Below are 20,015 nucleotides of genomic sequence, written 5' to 3'. Positions count from 1 at the left end.
TATCTTGGAAACTAGGAGGGAGATGGCAAAAGAAAACTAAAAACAGGAGAGGTGGGATGCCTGGCTGGCTCAACCAGTGGAGCTTGCAACTCTTTATCTCAGGATTGTGAGTTTGAGCCTCACACTGGGTGTAGAGTATTTTAAAAAGTAAAAATCTGGGACGCCTGGGTGGCTCAGTGGTTTGGCACCTGCCTTTGGCCCAGGGTGTGATCCTGGAGTCCTGGGATCGAGTCCCACGTGGGATTCCCTGCATGGAGCCTGCTTCTCCCTCTGCCTGTGTCTCTCTGAGTCTCTCATGAATAAATAAATAAAATCTTAAAAAAAAGGATTAAAAATAAATAAATAAATAAAAAGTAAAAATCTTAAATAAAAATAGGAGAGAGTAGTTTCATCTGTTCTAAAAGGAAAAACTCCAGGGATCCCTGGGTGGCGCAGCGGTTTGGTGCCTGCCTTTGGCCCGGGGCGCGATCCTGGAGACCCGGGATCGAATCCCACGTCGGGCTCCCGGTGCATGGAGCCTGCTTCTCCCTCTGCCTGTGTCTCTGCCTCTCTCTCTCTCTCACTGTGTGCCTATCATAAATAAATAAAAATTTTAAAAAATAAATAAATAAAGGAAAAACTCCAGTAGACAACATTCTCCTATCTCTGATTCATGGAAGGAAAGAATTCATCTGCCAAAAGTAACCAAGTACTTTGGTATTAAGCACTATATAACTGTGTCAAAAAGAAAAAAATGGAAGAATGTTCAGGTGTTTGTTGAGTGACGATAGGTTAAAGTAACACTATTAAATAGGAACAGAATGTAAGTCACATACCAAATTTAAAATCTTTTACAACTATATTAAAAGAAACAGATGAAATTATTAATGATGTACTTCAATATACTTTAATCCAATATATTCAAAAGACTGTTGCTTCAATAGGTAACCTATATTTTTTTTTATTTTATTTATTTATTTATTTATTTATTTATTTATTTATTTATTTATTTATTTTTTATGATAGTCAAAGAGAGAGAGAGGCAGAGACATAGGCAGAGGGAGAAGCAGGCTCCATGCACCGGGAGTCTGATGTGGGATTCGATCCCGGGTCTCCAGGATCATGCCCTGGGCCAAAGGCAGGTGCCAAACCGCTGCGCCACCCAGGGATCCCTATATATATATTTATATATATATGTATATATACACATATATTTTAAAGATTTTATTTACTTATTCATGAAAGACACACACACACACACAGAGTGAGAGTGAGAGCGAGAGCGAGAGCGAGAGAGAGAGAGAGTGAGAGGCAGAGACACAGGCAGAGGGAGAAGCAGGCTCCATGCAGGGAGCCCAATGTAGGACTTGATCCTGGGTCTCCAGGATCACACCCTGGGCTGAAGGTGGCGCTAAACCGCTGAGCCCCACCCGGGCTGCCTAGGTAACCAATATAAATATATGAATGGGACACTACCTTCTTTTTTTATATTAAGTCTTCAAAACATGGTATATATTTCACACTTAAACATTTCAACTTTGAGTAGCCATATTTCAAGTGTTCAAAAGCCAAAGGTGGCTATTGGACAACTTACAGCTAGAATTAATAAGGAAAGGAACAAAAAGCATGGTGAACAAGCATCATTAATTTCTGGATGATAAGGAAAAATGTATCTTCCAGAATATCATCCTTTCCCTCAAGTCAATAAAATAAAATATTTCCAATGTCTATTAGTTAATTTTTAGGGGAAGAAAAAAAATTCTTTAAGATTTTTTTTGTTTATTCGTAAGAGACACACACAGAGAGAGGCAGAGACATAGGTAGAGGGAAAAGCTGGCTCCTTGGAGGGAGCCCAAAGTGGGATTCAATGCCAGACCCGAGGATCACACCCTATGCCAAAGGCAGCCGCTCAACCACTGAGCCACCCAGGAGTCTCATGGGGAAGAAAAAATTTAAGTCCCATAGGTAACATACAGCTTTCCTTTTTTTTAAGATTTTATTTATTTATTCATGAGACACACACAGAGAGAGGCAGAGACACAGGCAGAGGGAGAAGCAGGCTCCATGCGGGGAGACTGAGGCGGGGAGCCTGATGCGGGACTGGATCCCGGGTCCCCAGGATCAGGCCCCAGGCTAAAGGTGGTGCTAAACCGCTGAGCCACTGGGGCTCTGTCCATTTTCTCATAGGATTTTTCTTTATGAATCGTTATGTATTAGTAAAATTATCTGTTAAATGCACAGCAAACATTTTTTTCTGGATTTATTGTTTTCCTTTAATAGGCTCCATTCTCAGCATGGAGCTCAACTCAGGGCTTAAACTCACAACCCTGAGGTCAAGACCTGAGCTGAGATCAAGAGCTAGACACTTAACTGAGCCACCCATGTGCCTGTAGGTTTATTGTTTTTTCATTCATATTTTAAAAAGATTTTATTTATTTATTTATTTATTTATTTATTTATTTGAGAGAATGCACAAGAGGGGGAAGGTCAGAGGGAGAAGCTGACTCTTCGCTGAGTGGGGAGCCTGATGGTGGACTCAATCCTGGGAGTCATGACCTGAGCTGAAGGCATATCCTTAACCCAACTGTGCCTCCACCGGCATTTTTAGTGGTTAATTTTTTTTTTTAAGTTTGTTTATTTAAGTAATCTCTACACCCAGTCTGTTGTTCAAGCTCAGGACCATGAGATCAAGAGATATATGCTCCTCTGACTTAGCCAGCTAGGCACCCCTAATGGTTATTTTTATTTTGTTTTTCAGCATCTAGTATACACCCAATAATAAATATTTATTGAAGAAATGAAGGAATTATGTGGTGCTTGTTTACCAAAAAGGTTTTTTTTAATGAATATGTATTTAAATATTCTTTCATGGCTTCGAATCATAGCCTTTATGCTGAGGTTAACTAGAAATTCCATGGGTTATTTTGGCTTTATGATTCTATTTTTTTTTTACACTTAAATAGTTAATCTTTTTGTAATTTTGTAATCCTATTTGGCCGATTATAAACACATTTATCTATGAAATATTGTTTTCCAATTGTAGAACAATTAGAAATGATATACTTTAAAAATGTACCAAGAATGGTAGGACAGACCTTAGTTAAAAGGCTGCTTCTCAAAAAAAAAAAAAAAAAAAAAGGCTGCTTCTCCCTCTGCCTGTCTCTGCCTCTCTCTCTGCATCTCTCATGAATAAATAAAATCTTTTTAAAAAATGCAAATTACCACATAAAGAATCAAAATAGAAAAAGCATATGGTGATCTCAATACATAGTCTTAGCCAATTATGAACAGAAGTTCCTTATTTGACCATGAATAGCAACAAAAAAATCTTATCTAATAATAAAATCCTGAAAACTTCCCTGTTTAACCATGAACAAAAACCAGGATGCCCACCACCACTTCTATTCAACACTTTTATAGACTCCTAGACAGCACAGAAAAGAAAAAGAAAATTTAGGGTTAAATAGGACGAAATAAAGTATTGTGTGCAGATAAAAACTCAAAAGAATATATAGATAATAGCAATGCTAGATTTTAGCAAATTATTGGAAATGATGCCAATATACAAAAATCAATTGTATTTCTATAAACCTACAACAAATGGTTTAAAAAGGCAATGTTCAAAAATATAGTCTTTACAGTAATACACATAAAACCCCCTAACTAGCAATACATGTAACAAGAAGTTGTGGGGGAAATTATAAAACTTTACTGACAAATACTAGGAGTATCTGAATGTAAGTGATATTTTTCCATGTTTACAAACTTGAAAACTTAATTTTATACAGATGTCACCTCTCCTGAAATCTATAGGCTCAATGAAATCCCAAGCAAAATTCAATGGCTTTTGAAATAGAAATTGACAAGGTGATTCTAAAGTGTATTCAGTAACCAAAAGGGCCAAAATAACTAAACCCTCTTGAAAAAGAACAAGGTAGGGATGCCTGGGTGGCTCAGCAGTTGAGCATTTGCCTTCAGCTCAGAGCGTGACACCGTGGTCCTGGGATCAGGTCCCACATGGGGCTTCTTGCATGGAGCCTGCTTCTCCCTCTGCCTCTGCCTCTCTGTCTCTCATGAGTAAATAAATAAAATCTTAAAAAAAAAAAAAAAAAGAACAAAGGAAGATTTGCTCTACCCAATAAAGACTTATAAAACTAATTTTATTTAAGATAATATGATATTTATGCAGGAAGAGAAATCTAGTAACAGGCTGAGGTCAAAAACAGAAACACACATACAGAGACACCTGATTTAAGACAAGTGGCATATCAGAACACAGAGAAAGAACTGCCTTTTCAATAAATGAAGCTAGAACAAATGGAGGGAAAAGAAAATGGATTCCTACTTCTCCCCATAAGCAAAAATCAACTCAAGGCAAACCAAACGTCTAACTGTGAAAAGAAAACCCAGAATCAGAAAAGGGAAAAATTTCTAAAACAAGATGGAAAGCACTAACCATAAGAGAAAAGTAAATTTGACTATAATCCAGAACTTTTATTTATCAAAAGACACCAAAGATAAAACAAGCCACAGAAAGATATATTTAACACATAACCAAAAGGACTCAAATCCTAGATAAATAATTTTTACAAATTAAAAAGAAAGATAATCATAAGAACCTTCAAATAACATTGCTCACAACAGTCCCATATAGGAACTAACCTGGAAGTGGTCATTAGCTCAAGCTCCACTTCCTCTCTCATCTCCAGAGGTCAGAGGATGAAACTGAAAGTTCCAATTCTCTAAACATGCCTCAGTCTTTCTGGCGACTAGCTACATCCTGCTATCTAGGGATCCCAAACACTATTAATTTCATTAGCATACAAAAGAAACTGGAAATTCCAAGGGCTTTAGGAGTTGCATGACAGGAACCAGGCACAAAGACCAAATATTTGTTTTTTCTTACATCACAGTTCATTCAGTGGAATTCTATATAGTAATACCAATGAACAAACTAGAACTCTAAGAAAAAAACAGCAGGGACGCCTGTATGGCTCAGCGGTTGAGCGCCTGCCTTCCGCCCAGGGTGTGATCCTGGAGACCAGGGATCCAGTCCCACGTCAGGCTCCCCGCATGGAGCCTGCTTCTCCCTCTGCCGGTGTGTCTGCCTCTCTTTCTGTGTCTCTCATGAATAAATAAATAAAATCTTAAAAAAAGAAAAAAAGAATATTTACATAATGGTAAAACTGTGAAGAAAAGGAAAGGATTCTCAAAAGTTAGCATGGTGGTTATTCATGGAGGGATAGAGAGATTCCTGATCAAGGATAAGTACATTGGGACTTATGAAATACAATGTTCTGATTCATAACTTATTGATTGTTTACAAGTCTATTTTTTAAAAAAGATTTTATTTATTTATTCATGAGAGGCAGAGAGAGAGAGAGGGAGACACAGACACAGGCAGAGGGAGAAGCAGGCTCCATGCAGGGAGCCTGATGTGGGACTTCATCCTGGGACTCCAGGATCACACCCTGGGCCGAAGGCAGATGTTCAACTGCTGAGCCATCCAGGCATCCCTACACAAGTCTTTGTTTTACAATTACTTGTTAAATAATCATATATGCTTTATGCACTTTTCTGTGGGTTATTTCACAATAAAAAAAGAATCCACTCCCTATGTTTTAAATTTAAATATTTTACATATTTTCATAACTATATTATACATGGGATGTGAAAATTAACAACACCTACAATTAATAGATCTGTGGGGTTTTTTTTAAATTCACATGTGGCAAATTATATGAACATAAAAAGCTCAACTTTTAAATAATGTCATAAAAATATAAATAAGAGCAATATTGTCCCTTTTCATTTGCCAATATATCAGCTAAATTAAGGACACTGCTCTTACTCATTAATGGATATAGAGAAAGGGTAAGACTGCAAAATAAAACAACAAAAATTATGATTTCTCAGATTTTCACGATCTGTGAATCACCTAATGGGCATTGTACATAACATGACTTATGTAAAAAAAAAAAAAATCATTGCATTTTAAAATACAACATTTAAGGGTCACCTGGGTGGCTCAGCCATTGAGCATCTGCCTTCAGCTGGGGGCGTGATCCCGGAGTCCCAAGATTGAGCCCCACATCGAACTTCTGCAGGTACCCTGCCTCTCTCTCTGCCTATGTCTCTGCCTCTCTGTGTCTCTCATGAATAAACAAATCTTTAAAAAAATAAAATACAACATTTAAAAATACATAGTTCTATCGGCAAGAGATGACTGCACACTATCACCAATGTATGGTATATCCAGCAAATTTATTTTATTTGAATTGGATTAGAAAATCTTAATCCAATTATAGCTTGTCAGGAAGGCAGCCAAAGTTTGATGGTAACTATCAAATAGTTATTGATATGTACATAAAATTTTATAGGCTCCACCTTCAAATATTTCTTGAATCTGAGCATTTTTTCTTTATATTCCTGCTACCATCCTAGACCAGCCATTATCTGTTGCTTGGATTACTGAATAGCTGTCCAATCTGTTTCTGCCAAACTTCCACCCTCCATCCTCAGACCACTCTTAACACTGCAGCCAGAGTGATATTGAAAACCTTAGATCTTCTTACCCCTCCTCTCAGAACTTTCAACAGTTCCCTATCTTACTCAAAGGAAAGGCAAAATCTTTACAACAGTCCACCAGGCACTCTAATACCTGGTCCCCTATTACTTCTCTCCTATAACTCTCTTCTCTGCTACTGTCCAACTACTAGCCTCCTTGTTCCCTCAAGTACATACTTCTCACTCAGAGCCTTTGCTCTTCTGTTCCCTCTGGACTGCTCTTCTTCCCTGGATAGCTGAATGGCGTGCTCTCACCTTCACATCTTCATTGAGAAGGTGACTTTGGAGTAAAGTCCTCCTTGATAATCAAGTTAAAACTGCAACTTTTCCTAACTCCACTGCCTATGCACTTTACTCACCATCTCCTTAGCATTTACTACAATCCAATGTACTATAGATTTTACATATATATTTTATTGTCTAGCTTTCCCCCTCTAGGCTATATGTACTATAGATTTTACAGATATATTTTATTGTCTAGCTTTCCCCCTCTAGGCTATAAATTTTATGAAGGTAGGATTTATCTGTTAGGCTCATCCTATATCCTCCCAGCACCTAGAACAACCCTAGAACAAGCAAGCTTTCATTCAAATGTTTGTTATTTTTAAAATTTTTTTTTTAATTTTTTTTATTTATTTATGATAGTCACAGAGAGAGAGAGAGAGGCAGAGACACAGGCGGAGGGAGAAGCAGGCTCCATGCACCGGGAGCCTGATGTGGGATTCGATCCCGGGTCTCCAGGATCGCGCCCTGGGCCAAAGGCAGGCGCCAAACCGCTGCGCCACCCAGGGAAACCCTCAAATGTTTGTTAAACAAATAAATGAAATTTAATCTAATATGCACCAGATTAGGAAGCAATTCTTTATTGTAGAGTGCCTCAAGTATTCTGTAAGATACTTAAAAGTACATAAAAATATCTTACCAAAAATGAGTATTTCTAAACTAAGAAATACCATAGATTTTTGCTGCCCCTGGACGCCGCCGAGTAAGCATCGTTAAAGTCTCCCCTCCCACCGCCGTCATGTCTAAGTCAGAGTCTCCCAAAGAGCCCGAGCAGCTGCGGAAGCTCTTCATCGGAGGTTTGAGCTTCGAAACGACCGATGAGAGTCTGAGGAGCCATTTTGAGCAATGGGGGACGCTTACAGACTGTGTGGTAATGAGAGACCCCAACACCAAGCGCTCCAGAGGCTTTGGGTTCGTCACGTACGCCACCGTGGAGGAGGTGGACGCGGCCATGAACGCCCGGCCGCACAAGGTGGACGGAAGAGTCGTGGAACCAAAGAGGGCTGTCTCCCGAGAGGATTCTCAAAGACCCGGTGCCCACTGAACTGTGAAAAAGATTTTTGTCGGTGGCATTAAAGAAGACACTGAAGAACATCATCTAAGAGATTATTTTGAACAGTATGGGAAAATTGAAGTGATTGAGATCATGACTGTCCGAGGCAGTGGCAAAAAGAGAGGTTTTGCTTTTGTGACCTTTGACGACCACGACTCTGTAGACAAGATTGTCATTCAAAAATACCATACTGTGAATGGCCACAACTGTGAAGTAAGGAAAGCCCTATCAAAGCAAGAGATGGCTAGTGCTTCATCCAGCCAAAGAGGCCGAAGTGGTTCTGGAAACTTTGGTGGTGGTCGTGGAGGTGGTTTTGGTGGGAATGACAACTTTGGTCGTGGAGGGAACTTCAGTGGTCGAGGTGGCTTCGGTGGCAGTCGAGGTGGTGGTAGATACGGTGGCAGTGGGGATGGCTATAACGGATTTGGTAACGACGGAAGCAACTTTGGAGGTGGCGGAAGCTATAACGATTTTGGCAATTACAACAATCAATCCTCAAATTTTGGACCCATGAAAGGAGGAAATTTTGGAGGCAGAAGCTCTGGCCCCTATGGTGGTGGAGGCCAATACTTTGCCAAACCACGAAACCAAGGTGGCTATGGCGGTTCCAGCAGCAGCAGCAGCTATGGCAGTGGCAGAAGGTTTTAATTACTGCCAGGAAACAAAGCTTAGCAGGAGAGGAGAGCCAGAGAAGTGACAGGGAAGCTACAGGTTACAACAGATTTGTGAACTCAGCCAAGCACAGTGGTGGCAGGGCCTAGCTGCTACAAAGAAGACATGTTTTAGACAATACTCATGTGTATGGGCAAAAAAACTCGAGGACTGTATTTGTGACTAATTGTATAACAGGTTATTTTAGTTTCTGTTCTGTGGAAAGTGTAAAGCATTCCAACAAAGGGTTTTAATGTAGATTTTTTTTTTTGCACCCATGCTGTTGATTGCTAAATGTAATAGTCTGATCATGACGCTGAATAAATGTGTCTTTTTAAAAAAAAAAAAAAAAAAAAAAAGAAATACCATAGATTTTTAAGCTACTCTTTTTAAAAAAGAAAAGAAAAAAAAGAAAAGATTATTTATTTATTTATTCATGAGAGAGAGAGAGAGAGAGAGAGAGAGAGAGAGAGAGAGAGAAAGGCACAGAGACCAGGCAGAGGGAGAAGCAGGCTCCATGCAAGGAGCCCAACTCAGGACTTGATCCCGGGTCTCCAGGATCACGCCCCGGGGCCGAAGGCTGGGCTAAACCGCTGAGCCACCTGGGCTGCCCTCTAAGCTACTCTTACTGCATCATTTTCATTTAAAGTATTTGGAAGTCATCTTAAATGTGCCAAATTATAAACCATTAACTTCTTTCTTTGAGGGAATAAAATTATGTATTACTCTAAGAATTGCTTTTCAGAGCCACATGGTCCTCTCCGTCAGACCAAAACACATTACTATTTTGAAGTACTTTTGGACAATATAATTCATGTCTGCTTATTGCTTAGAAATATGGGCCCTGGGCTCGACAGAGCAATTTCACTGAAGATGAATCTTGAGGCGTTACCTATGTAAAACTAAAGACCTGAAGTCATGACAATAACTTTCAGGCACCTCCCTGAAAGATGGAGACAGGGCAAAAGAGCTGAAAGAGCTCCCCCTGAAGCATGTGAGCCTACCTGAAGAATAAGGCAGTCACCCTCCAGAGGAGGACTGGCAGGTAAGGAGGGAAAGATCCACCAGAGGCAGTCCAAACTTTTGGCTACCAATAGCTGGAGATGGGGCAGGAGAGCTGAGAAAAAAGCGCTCCAAAGTATTCTAGCCCTTTATGAAAGATAGATGCCCTCCAGAGGCTGGGCTAAGGGCAGCAAGGTAGAGATCTCTGAGACACAGAAAACCAAGAACAAAATAGAGAACAAAGAGACTTTCCAGCAACCTAAAAACAAACAAACAAAAAACTAGCAGCTAGGCTGTAAAACAAATCTCTAGAATCAAATCAGTGTTCAGATCCCAAATACTCCTGAAGAGAAAGTCATCAGTGTCATCCAAAGTACTTCAACCCAGTGGTAAACTGAATCAAATTAAAGTCACAACAAAGTACAGACCCATCTTACTTGCAAATCAGACTTTCTCAACTTAGTGGCCTGCCAGAATAAAAGAAACTTAGGTTGTGCTAATATATAATCAAAGATTATGAGACTAAGAAAATGTGATCCATGGTCAAAGAAACAGTAAAAATAAGCAGATACAGAGATGGCCCAAATGTTGGAATTATCAAAGAGGAACTTTAAAATAATTAGGATGAAAATACTAAATGTAGTACAAAAAATGAAGATGCACGAAGGGAGGGGGTGGCAGTTTCAGCAGAATGACACAAATAACAACAACAAAAAAGAATCAAATAGAAATACTAGAAAAATAAATCAGAAATGAAGAATTAGACTGAACAGCATTAGAAAAGATTGGCAAACCCGAAGACGAATCAAGAGGAAACATCCAAACTATGAGGAAAAAAAGAGGGGAGAGAAAACAGCATGTCTGTGGGACAATTTCAAATGGTCTAACATAACTGGAGTCCCAGGAGAGAAAAAAAAAGAATGAAACAGAAAAAATATTTGAAGAACTTTCTGCAAGTGAAGAAAGACATCAACCAAACAAATCTAAGAAGTTTAGTGAAGCCCAAGAAGGATAAAAATATATTAGTGAATGATCACAGAGTAATGTAGATTAAGCGACTACTTGGAAAGAAGTGGCTTCAATTCTTACTGGTAATTGTGGAGTTAGGGTCAAATCAATCTAATATACAGAAAAATACAGGTGTCTTTTTTTTTTCTTAAAAAAAAAAAAAAACAGGTAAGTTTCTATAATGACTAGTAGAATTTAAATCTTTACTCCAAATTTAGATATGTTAGATATACACCTGTATTTCTAGTTTAGGGTATGACACAATCAAGCTTTTTTATTTAAACCTAATTTTACTCTGGATTTTTAGTGAAACTTTTTTCTTTTCAGTTGGAATGTTTTCTGATAAAAATAAGCTAAATCACCAAACTCAATTAGCAAAAATCAAAAATATTCTCTCAAAAAATATTCTAAAATCTACATTTATTGATATGAACTTTCTATAATTAAGCACTGTATTTCCAAGAAGGAAAAACACTGTACACTCAATTATTAGGTGTGATAGGAAAAAAAAAAAAGGTGTGTAAGAGACATTCATGTGAGCTTTACAACATTCAAAGATCTCCATTTGCTTTGCAGAAAAAAGACATAAGGAAAACCCAAACAGAAACCAGGAGACCAATTAATAAATAACTGAAATAATCTAGAAAACAACTAGAAATGACTTGAACGAGGTTGGCAGCAACGGAGATATGAAGAATGGTTTCCTTTAAACAAGCAAAGACGTTAAGCTTAGACAGTAAAAGAAATGAGGGAAATAACAGTGATGTCATAAAGAATGATTTAATTGGGGGGAGGGGATACTATTTTTAATGGTGTAGTCAAGGAAAAGATGAAATTGGAATGATAACCTGTACATAAGGGGTGAGTCATGGGAAAAGCCAAGAGCCTTCTTAAGCTTCCCAAATTTAAAGATGGATAAGCCTAGCCAGCTCCCACATTCTTTAACCTCCATAACACACTTTATAATTATGCTTTGCCCAAGTACTACAAGCAATTAATAAAGGGCTTGATTCTCCCTGACAGTCATTATATTACCCTCAGCTCTTAGGAGGAATATTCTACAAATAGAATCTTCACATAAAAGATTCTCAACAGGGCATTCATCAAGAATGCATTCTATATCTGCATATCTGTATCATTGTTTGGGAGGGGGCATGGGATGGGAAATACAGTTACAGCAGGAGATTCCTGTTAAAAGATAGTTTACTGACAAAGCAGTTTTCAATTTAACTCAAAATCCCAACAGTAGTACTGCTTTGTCAAGATAATTACTGAACTTTGAACTACTTTATTGTCCATTCATTTAACATGAATCATTAAATATACTCTGACATTACCCCAATTCCAACATGACAAATAACAGTAAGCTTTTGTGCTAAATGTTATGATATATGCCTCCATTTCCAACATAGCTTAAGACAGGAAAACATAAAACTGAATTACAACAGAGAACCCCCAAACAGGGAATAATAATGAAAAACTGACATTATTCTAGAATTTCCCTCCAAAATTCCATAATTTCTATGGCTAAGAAAATCTTGTTTTCAAATGATACTAACTGCATTAAACTGGTAGTTTTACAGAACAGTGATAATAAGGAAAAGAAAATGATGCAGCAACAAGACTTGAGGCTCAAATATCAGAACTCTTTAACTGTGTAATCTTAGGCAAACTACTTAATCTCCCTTTGCCTTAGGTTTTTGGTTTTTTTTTTTTTTTTTTGTCTTAGTTTTCTTATCTTAAAAGATCGTATTTGTGTTGTCAGGATTAAACCAAATAATAGGGGGATCCCTGGGTGGCTCAGCGGTTTGGCGCCTGCCTTTGGCCCAGGGTGAGATCCTGGAGCCCCGGGATCAAGTCCCACATCAGACTCCAGGTATGGAGCCTGCTTCTCCCTCTGCCTGTGTCTCTGCCCCCCCCCCTCTCTCATAAATAAATAAATAAATAAATAAATAAATCTTTAAAAAATAATAAACCAAATAATATATTTATGCCTAGTTTATAACAGGCAGCTAATAATACACATATGTATTACATCTTTCCAAGTATTGGAAATCAGTATACTCATACCATTAAAAAAAAGGCAGCTAATGGGCAGCCCCAGTGGCTCAGTGGTTTAGCGCCGCCTTCAGTCCAGGGCGTGATCCTGGAGACCTGGGGTCGAGTCCTGCATCCGGCTCCCTGCGTGGAGCCTGCTTCTCCCTCTGCCTGTGTCCCTGCCTCTCTCTCTCTGTGTCTCTCATGAATAAACAAATAAAATCTTTAAAAAAAAAAAAAAAAAAGACAGCTTACTGGGGCACTTGAGTGGCACAGGCAGTTGAATGTCTGATTCCTGGTTTCAGCTCACGCTGTGATCTCAGGGTCCTAAGATTGAGCCCTATGTTGAGCATGGAGTCTGCTTAAAATTCTCTCTCCCTCTCCCTGTGCCCCTCCTGCTTATGCTCACTCTCTCTCTAAAATAAATAAATCTTAAAAAGAAAAAAAATGTGGCAGCTTGTCACCAATAATCACATGAAAAGATGTTCACTCATTAAGGAAATACACGCCAAAACCACAAATGAGATACCACTTCATTATCTACCAGAATGGCTAAAATTTTAAAAATGGAAAATAAGTGTTGTTAAGGATGCAGAGAACTTGAAACCCTAATACTTTGTTGATGGGAATGTAAATTGGTGCCGCCACTTTGGAAACACTTTAGTGTTTCCCCAATAAATTAAACATAGAATTTCCATATGATCCAGCAATTCCACTCCTAGATAAATACATCCAAAAGTGTCTATTAGCGTGTACACTAATGCTCATAGCAGTATTCACAATAGCTAAGTTAGCAACAATGCAACTGTCTATCAAAAATGGATACACAAAATGTGGTGTTTCACTGAAAAGCATTATGCCAAGTAAAAGTCAGACTCAAAAGGCTGGGGTGCCTGGCTGGTTCAGTCAGAAGAGTGTGTGACTCTTGATCTTGGGGTCGTGAGTTCAAGCCCCACGTTGAGTGTAGATTACTAAATAAAGAAACTAAAAACAAATTTTGGGGGAGGGATGACTTCCTCTGAGTTGCAGATGACCATTTTTTAAAAGGCTGAATATATACAGGACATTCAGGAAAAGCAAAAAATAAATAGGAATAAAAAATATCAGTTGTTGGGCAGCCTGGGTGGCTCAGGGGTTTAGCGCCGACTTCAGCCCAGGGCATGATCCTGGAGTCCTGGGATCAAATCCCACGTCTGGCTCCCCACATGGAGCCTGCTTCTCCCTTTGCCTGTGTCTCTGCCCCTCTCTTCTCTCTCTCTCTCTCTGTGTGTTTCTCATGAATAAATAAATAAAATCTTTTTTAAAAAGTTAAAAAAAAATATCAGTTGTCTAGAGGGTAAGTGAAAGGGACTGATTACAAAGGAGAATAAGGATACTTTTTGGAGCAATAGAAATATTCTGTTTCTTAATTGTGGTGGTGGCAGTTAAATGCTGTCACTCTCTCTTAATTTCGAAGGTTGCTACCTAAAACAAATGAATTTTACTATAAGTAAATTATACCTCAATAAATCTGATTTTTTTTAAATCTCTAAATAGTTACAGGGTCATGTTATATATTTCAATACAAGTAGAATTCCTATCTGATAAATGTCATGAGATCCAGGCTACATTCTGGAAGCCAAAGACCACCTTTTCCCAACTCAGCACTGTAGTCTAACGTATTTAGCCTAAACTAAAAAGAAAGGTTAGAACAGTTATAAATTATGTTATGAACACATATACAGTGACTTCATAAATCAACCTGGTTATGGATACTCACAGCACTATGGTTTTGTTTATAGATAATAGTTAGGTCTCCTTCAGAGCTTATCTTGGGGGAAAATACATGCTTCCCATAATTCCCTAACTACAAATAAAACATTTGAAAAAATGTTTTCCTGTTTCCTAATTAGAAAGGTATTTTTTCTGTGTCTATCACTTCAACATCCACATTCTTTTCCCACCTCACCAGAAGGCAAAGTATCTGCACTCATTTCCCTCCATTGTCTTCTCTCATTGTCCCTACCCTTTTATCTTGAAAGAGGCTATTGTCTTTGCTTTTCCCCTCTCTCTCCACAGCCACAGAACTTTATTAGTGTTTTTTTTTTAAAGTAGGTTCCACATCCAACATGGGGATGGAACTCACAACCCCAAAATCAAGAGTCATACACTCTGTCGTCTTATGCCCCCATAACAGAACCTTAATACTTAATGCCTTCCTGGCTCCACTGACATATTTTCAAAAGATAAGTTGCCAATTTCTGTTTTTATAGGAAAAATTTTTTAAATAGTTTGTTTCAACTAAGTTTCCCATACTGCAAATTTTTTAACCAATTTTCTTATCATTGTCTATTCCTTTCTCATACTCAAACTCCTTATCAAATCTATACTCATTTCACTAGCATTACTCTGCTGCTCGTTTACAGTCATGAACTTCTCCTTCAGTCCTCTTTACTCTCCCACTTACGCTCACTTACTTTCTAAATAAATCTTTTTCTTAAAAAGGCAGCTTATCACCAATAATCACATGAAAAGATGTTCAATACCATTACGCATTAAGGAAATGCAAACCAAAACCACAATGAGATGCCCTACTAGAATGGCTAAAATTTTTAAAATGGAAAATAAGTGTTGATAAGGATGTGGAGAAATTCAAATTAGCCAATTTAATCACACTACATAAGCAACAAGTTCATAGTCTGTGCTAAGATTTCCTAAATTACTCAAATAATATAAAAGTTCTGTCCACTGGCCTGTAAGTTCTTTATTGCAGAGGTCAACTTATTCTCATCTCTTACTTCACCTCAGTCTGTCCTTATCTTTTCAAACAAACCTGCAAATCCTTCCATAAACCTCTATCTTATTTTCTCTAAGTTTTTCCCCCAAGTTGTTCCATATGCATTGAAATAACTGTCCCTGAAACCTCATCCCCTTCTTCCTACATTAACAGCTTAAGATCTAAACTCTTTACTGAGGGGGCACCCGGCTGGCACAGTGGGGAAAAGCATGCAACTCTTGGTTATCTTACGTTGGATGTAAAGAATTGAAAAAAAAAAAAAAAGATAAATATTGTTAAGCCAATAATAATTGCTTTCGAATCTATTAAAATCAAGAGTGTTTAAAAATCCCATATGCAGTCAGCCAGTGTGGATGGAACAGGGAAGCAAAACAAGAGGCTTGAACCCCACCATATCAGGGCTCAAAACCTGGTTCTGCCATTCACTAACTGTAGTCATGATCCAGCTACTTAGTCTTCCTGAGACTAGAATTCTTCATCTGGAAAGTGAGGACCATAAACCTATTTAAAAGAAGAAGGAAAGGGGATCCCTGGGTGGCGCAGCAGTTCGGCGCCTGCCTTTGGCCCAGGGCGCGATCCTGGAGACCCGGGATCGAATCCCACATCGGGCTCCCGGTGCATGGAGCCTGCTTCTCCCTCTGCCTATGTCTCTGCCCTCTCTCTCTCTCTGTGACTATCATAAATAAATAATAAAAAAAAAAAAAAAAAGAAGAAGAAGGAAAAAAAAATCCCACTCGCTTTTGTACCCAAATAGCTAAATTAAAAATTTTAAGAACCCCAAAATGCAGTTTAAAATTGTATAAACCTCCTTGCTAACTGCCTAAATTATCAATGTGCATGCTCCATCAGTTATAAATAACAGATTGTAGACAAAAAGGCTACAACACATATATAAATGCACCGAGTTACCAAAACTGTGACTCCAGCAGAGAACAGGAAAAACAAATTTTCTTCTAGTCTCAAACTTAACCCTGTGAACAACCTGAAAGATATCCCATAACAATATCATTCCCAAGTATGACCATAATTCCAATAAAAGATTCAGTATGACTATTATCAAAATGATGAGAAATTACAAATTACTGGTAATATATTTCTTACAGGAGTTGCTTTTCCTTTTTAAGCAGGAATCCACCATAGGAAAGCAGAGCTTTTATACGGCCTATCTGCATTGTTCCATATGTTAGCTACTAACCACAAGCAGCTACTGAGTGCTTGAAATGTGGCTAGTCCAAAGTGTGATGTTTTAAGTGTAAGATGGACATCAGATTTCAAAGACTTATCAAAAAAAAAAAAAAGTAAAATATCTTAACATATGTGGTTCTCATTTAGTATTTCTACTGGACAGCATTTAGATATAAACTCTCAAATAAAAAAAATGGATACCAGAGTAAGCCTCTTGCTTAGTGTCTCACTGCTTGGTAGTATCACAACAAGGTCTGGAACCTCTGTCATCTTTTTTTTTTTTTTTTTAAGATTCTATTTATTCATTTGAGAGAAAGTGAGAGGGAGTACCAGTGAAGGGGAGGGGTACAGGGGGAAACAGATTCCCCCCTACGTGGGGAGCCCAACACAGGGTTCTACCCCAGGATCCTGCCTTAAGCCAAAGGCAGATGCAGAACTGACTGATGCAGAACTGACTGCCACCCAGGTGCCCCAGAACTTGATCACCTTTATTCCACTCTCATTAAGGAAGAAATTAATCCTTTAAGACTCAACTTGAGCATCACCCTTCCTCAGATCCACTCATTCCCCTTCTCCAGCCCATGTGATCACATTCTTTTCAATACTTTGGAACTACTGCTGCCCTTATAACCATACTGTCATAATCTGTGTGTCTCATTTTTTTCTATCCCTCAAACCACTGTAGTGCCAGGCATCCTTGCAGGCCCTCTGAAAACAAAATCTTTCAGAAGGTTAATGCTTAGCCCTCCTACAACAAATCAAATGTACTGAAACATTCACCTTTATCATTTACCTGCATTAACATGGCAAATATAATAAAATGGATAATTTACATTATCAAAGTAAGTAACAAGTTACAAAGCATTGAAAAAAAAAAAAAGAAAAAAAGTCCTTTGCACTGCTGCTCTGAATAGTTTGGTCTGATGCTCTGATAAGAACTCTGAACTCTTGAGAAATTCAACACCCTTGTTAGGTGTAAGTTCACTTATTCAATGTGCTTACAAGTGCAAAAACATTGTGCTAGATTAAAGAAAGATTCCTGGACATGGAACTGATGTAACAATCTTCAACTGAAAATTTTAGAACCGTTCATGGCAGAAGGGAGAAACAGAATCAAATGCTTAATACACAGCTAATTATCTAAACTTCTAGTTACTAACTCCTGTAAGTGCAGTCGCGAAAACTTTTATGTTCCATGAAACAGGAAAGGTTGTGAAACCTATGGATGAAAACATTAAAATACATTGCTTGCCAAGAAACAATGCAAGCAACATGCATACAAAACAGATTTTTGTAAGAAAAAAAAATGCTTCAGAATCTTTAAATTCAGGCAAAATTGGGCGGGGGTGGGGTGGGAGTGACTGGGTGACGGGCACTGAGGGGGGCACTTGATGGGATGAGCACTGGGTGTTATTCTATATGTTGGCAAATTGAACACCAATAAAAAATAAGTAAAAAAAATAAATTCAGGCAAAATTACTTGTAGAAGTAGTTATACATATATATATGCTTGATATCTACATATCTACTTTTGAATTAATTTGAGCTAAATAACAAAATCTCTCTATTCTCAGTCATAATGCTTTTCGGTATTCAAAAAATGGTCTTAATATGAAACAAGCAACTATCTTCAACTGCATAGACCTCAGTTAGAGCACTTCAGTCTAATTTGCCGTGGTGAATAAGAGTAGGTACTAACACCGAGTGTGGCACAACGCTCAAAGGAGTCTCCTGTGGAGACTTAATCACAAGCCAAGGAGGCAAAGGTACAAAGTCTCTTCTGGAATCAGTGTTCTGGACCTCCAAACAGGCTTCCCCCGTCTATACTAATGTCTGCGGCTCTTCTGATACCTTTCTTTTTTCTGCCTCTCTTATAATCTGTGGCTTTGACACAACATATTAAACAATTTTCCCAGCAGAGCTTTAGGGTGGTCCGACACCCACCTGGAACAATTTCAGGGTACTTCTTTAATAGGTAATGTTGTTGGGCAGCCCGGGCGGCTCAGCGGTTTAGCGCCGCCTTCAGCCCAGGGCCTGACCCTGGAGACCCCGAATCGAGTCCCACGTCGGGCTCCCTGCATGGAGCCTGCCTCTCCCTCTCTGTGTGTCTCTCATGAATAAATAAAATCTTTTAAAAAAATAATAATAAGTAATGTTGTTCAAAGATGAAGACCTCCTTCCCTACGGCACCCACTGTCCAGATTAACAGAAGGGAAGGAACTACTTACTCTTCCACATGCTTTATCCCCACACTTTCTTCCTCCCTTAGTTTTCTTCCTCATTTCCCTCGTGAAGCCCTGCTCCCCGCCCCACCCCCCCGAAGAAATTTCCACAACTAGAGAATCTCCTTTTTAAAGCCAAACCATTTAGTGAGGAAAAAGAAGTATGTGCTTTTTTTTTTTCTCCCCTTCTTCGATTCTGTATTGTTCCTCCGTCACTCAGGAAGAGTGAAGCAAATATTTTTCATCTGACCGCACTCCCGGAAAGATGATGCACTAAACACACACTTAAATAATACTGTTCTCCCGAAGCAAGTGGATTCGCGGCAAAAAAAAAAAAAAAAAAAAAAAAAAAAGGAGAAAAAAAAAAGGCAGCAAATGGGAAGAAGTGTGAAGAAGAAAAACAAACAGAAAACAAAACAAAAAAACAAAAAGACATTATCCCCAAAGCTGGAGATGGGACAAGGAGGTGGAGGGGGTGCGGGGAGACGACCCAGACGTGCCACACACTTCGCCAGAAGCGAACGATTCAACAAGAGGGCAGGACCGGCCTCAGGGACTCCGACCCGGTACCGAAGGACAAGGGGGGGCTCTGCCCTCCGCCTGCGGGCGAAACTAACTCCCAGGGGCCCCGCCAAGAGGGGCCTAAGGGGGGCGCGGGCCCCTCGCCCCTCAGGCGGGGCGGCCGGACACCGCCTGGGTGGAAGCAAGGCCCGGGGGAGGTGAGTCGGGCTGAGGCGACGCCAAGAGTACCAGAGAGAGGGTCAGAGGCGGGCGCCCGGGACTGGGGGCCGCGGCAGGGGACCCTCCCATCCTGGGCGCCCCCGGGCCCCTCGCGGCCCCTGCACAGCGGGTCCCCAGGCACCGGCCCTCGTTGCACCTACCGCTCCTCACCTCACGGCGCCCGAGCCTCTGCCTCCACCACAACCCGAGCCGCCGCAGCAGCCGCGGTCCGAGCCATTTCCCTCCCGGCCGCCTCAGCCGCCGCCAAGAGCCTCGGCGGACTCCGCGGCCAGCCAAGCACAGCACGTCACTTCCGGCCAGGGAAGCCCCGCCTTCCGCGCCCAGGCTTCGGCGGGATTGGCTGGCCCCGACGGCCTACCTGAGGTGGTGGGCGGGGCCCGGGCGCGTCCCGCGAGGCTGGAGCTCGGGCGGTGGGGGCCGGGCTGCGGCTTCCCCTGGGAAATGCCGAGTCGGCTCGGGACGTCTCTCCCGGCAGCACCAGCCCGCGGCGGGGATGGGGGATGGTGAGGAA

At 39.9% G+C, this 20,015-nt stretch overlaps 1 protein-coding gene and 1 pseudogene across 5 annotated transcripts in view; one reads left to right on the top strand and one right to left on the bottom strand.

The window, feature by feature from the left end:
* Positions 1-20,015, bottom strand: part of PIK3C2A (phosphatidylinositol-4-phosphate 3-kinase catalytic subunit type 2 alpha) — a 115,500-nt gene that overhangs the window by 95,287 nt on the left and 198 nt on the right. For 2 of the 5 annotated variants that reach the window (XM_041729963.1, XM_041729967.1), the window contains exon 1: positions 19,655-19,786. The exons of 1 other annotated variant lie outside the window; for it this stretch is intronic. The gene's annotated coding sequence lies outside the window, so the exon portion shown is untranslated. Of the gene's footprint in view, positions 1-18,485; positions 18,779-19,644; positions 19,787-20,015 lie in introns of those variants that run through there. 2 more of the 5 variants (XM_041729964.1, XM_041729965.1) reach the window with 2 other exon arrangements.
* On the top strand, positions 7,486-8,530 carry LOC121476234 (annotated as a pseudogene).

This window comes from Vulpes lagopus, chromosome 15, assembly GCF_018345385.1.
Source record: "Vulpes lagopus strain Blue_001 chromosome 15, ASM1834538v1, whole genome shotgun sequence".
Lineage (NCBI taxonomy): Eukaryota > Metazoa > Chordata > Mammalia > Carnivora > Canidae > Vulpes > Vulpes lagopus.
The sequence above is the reverse complement of the archived record's forward strand: the minus strand, read 5'-3'. Positions and strand labels throughout refer to the sequence as shown.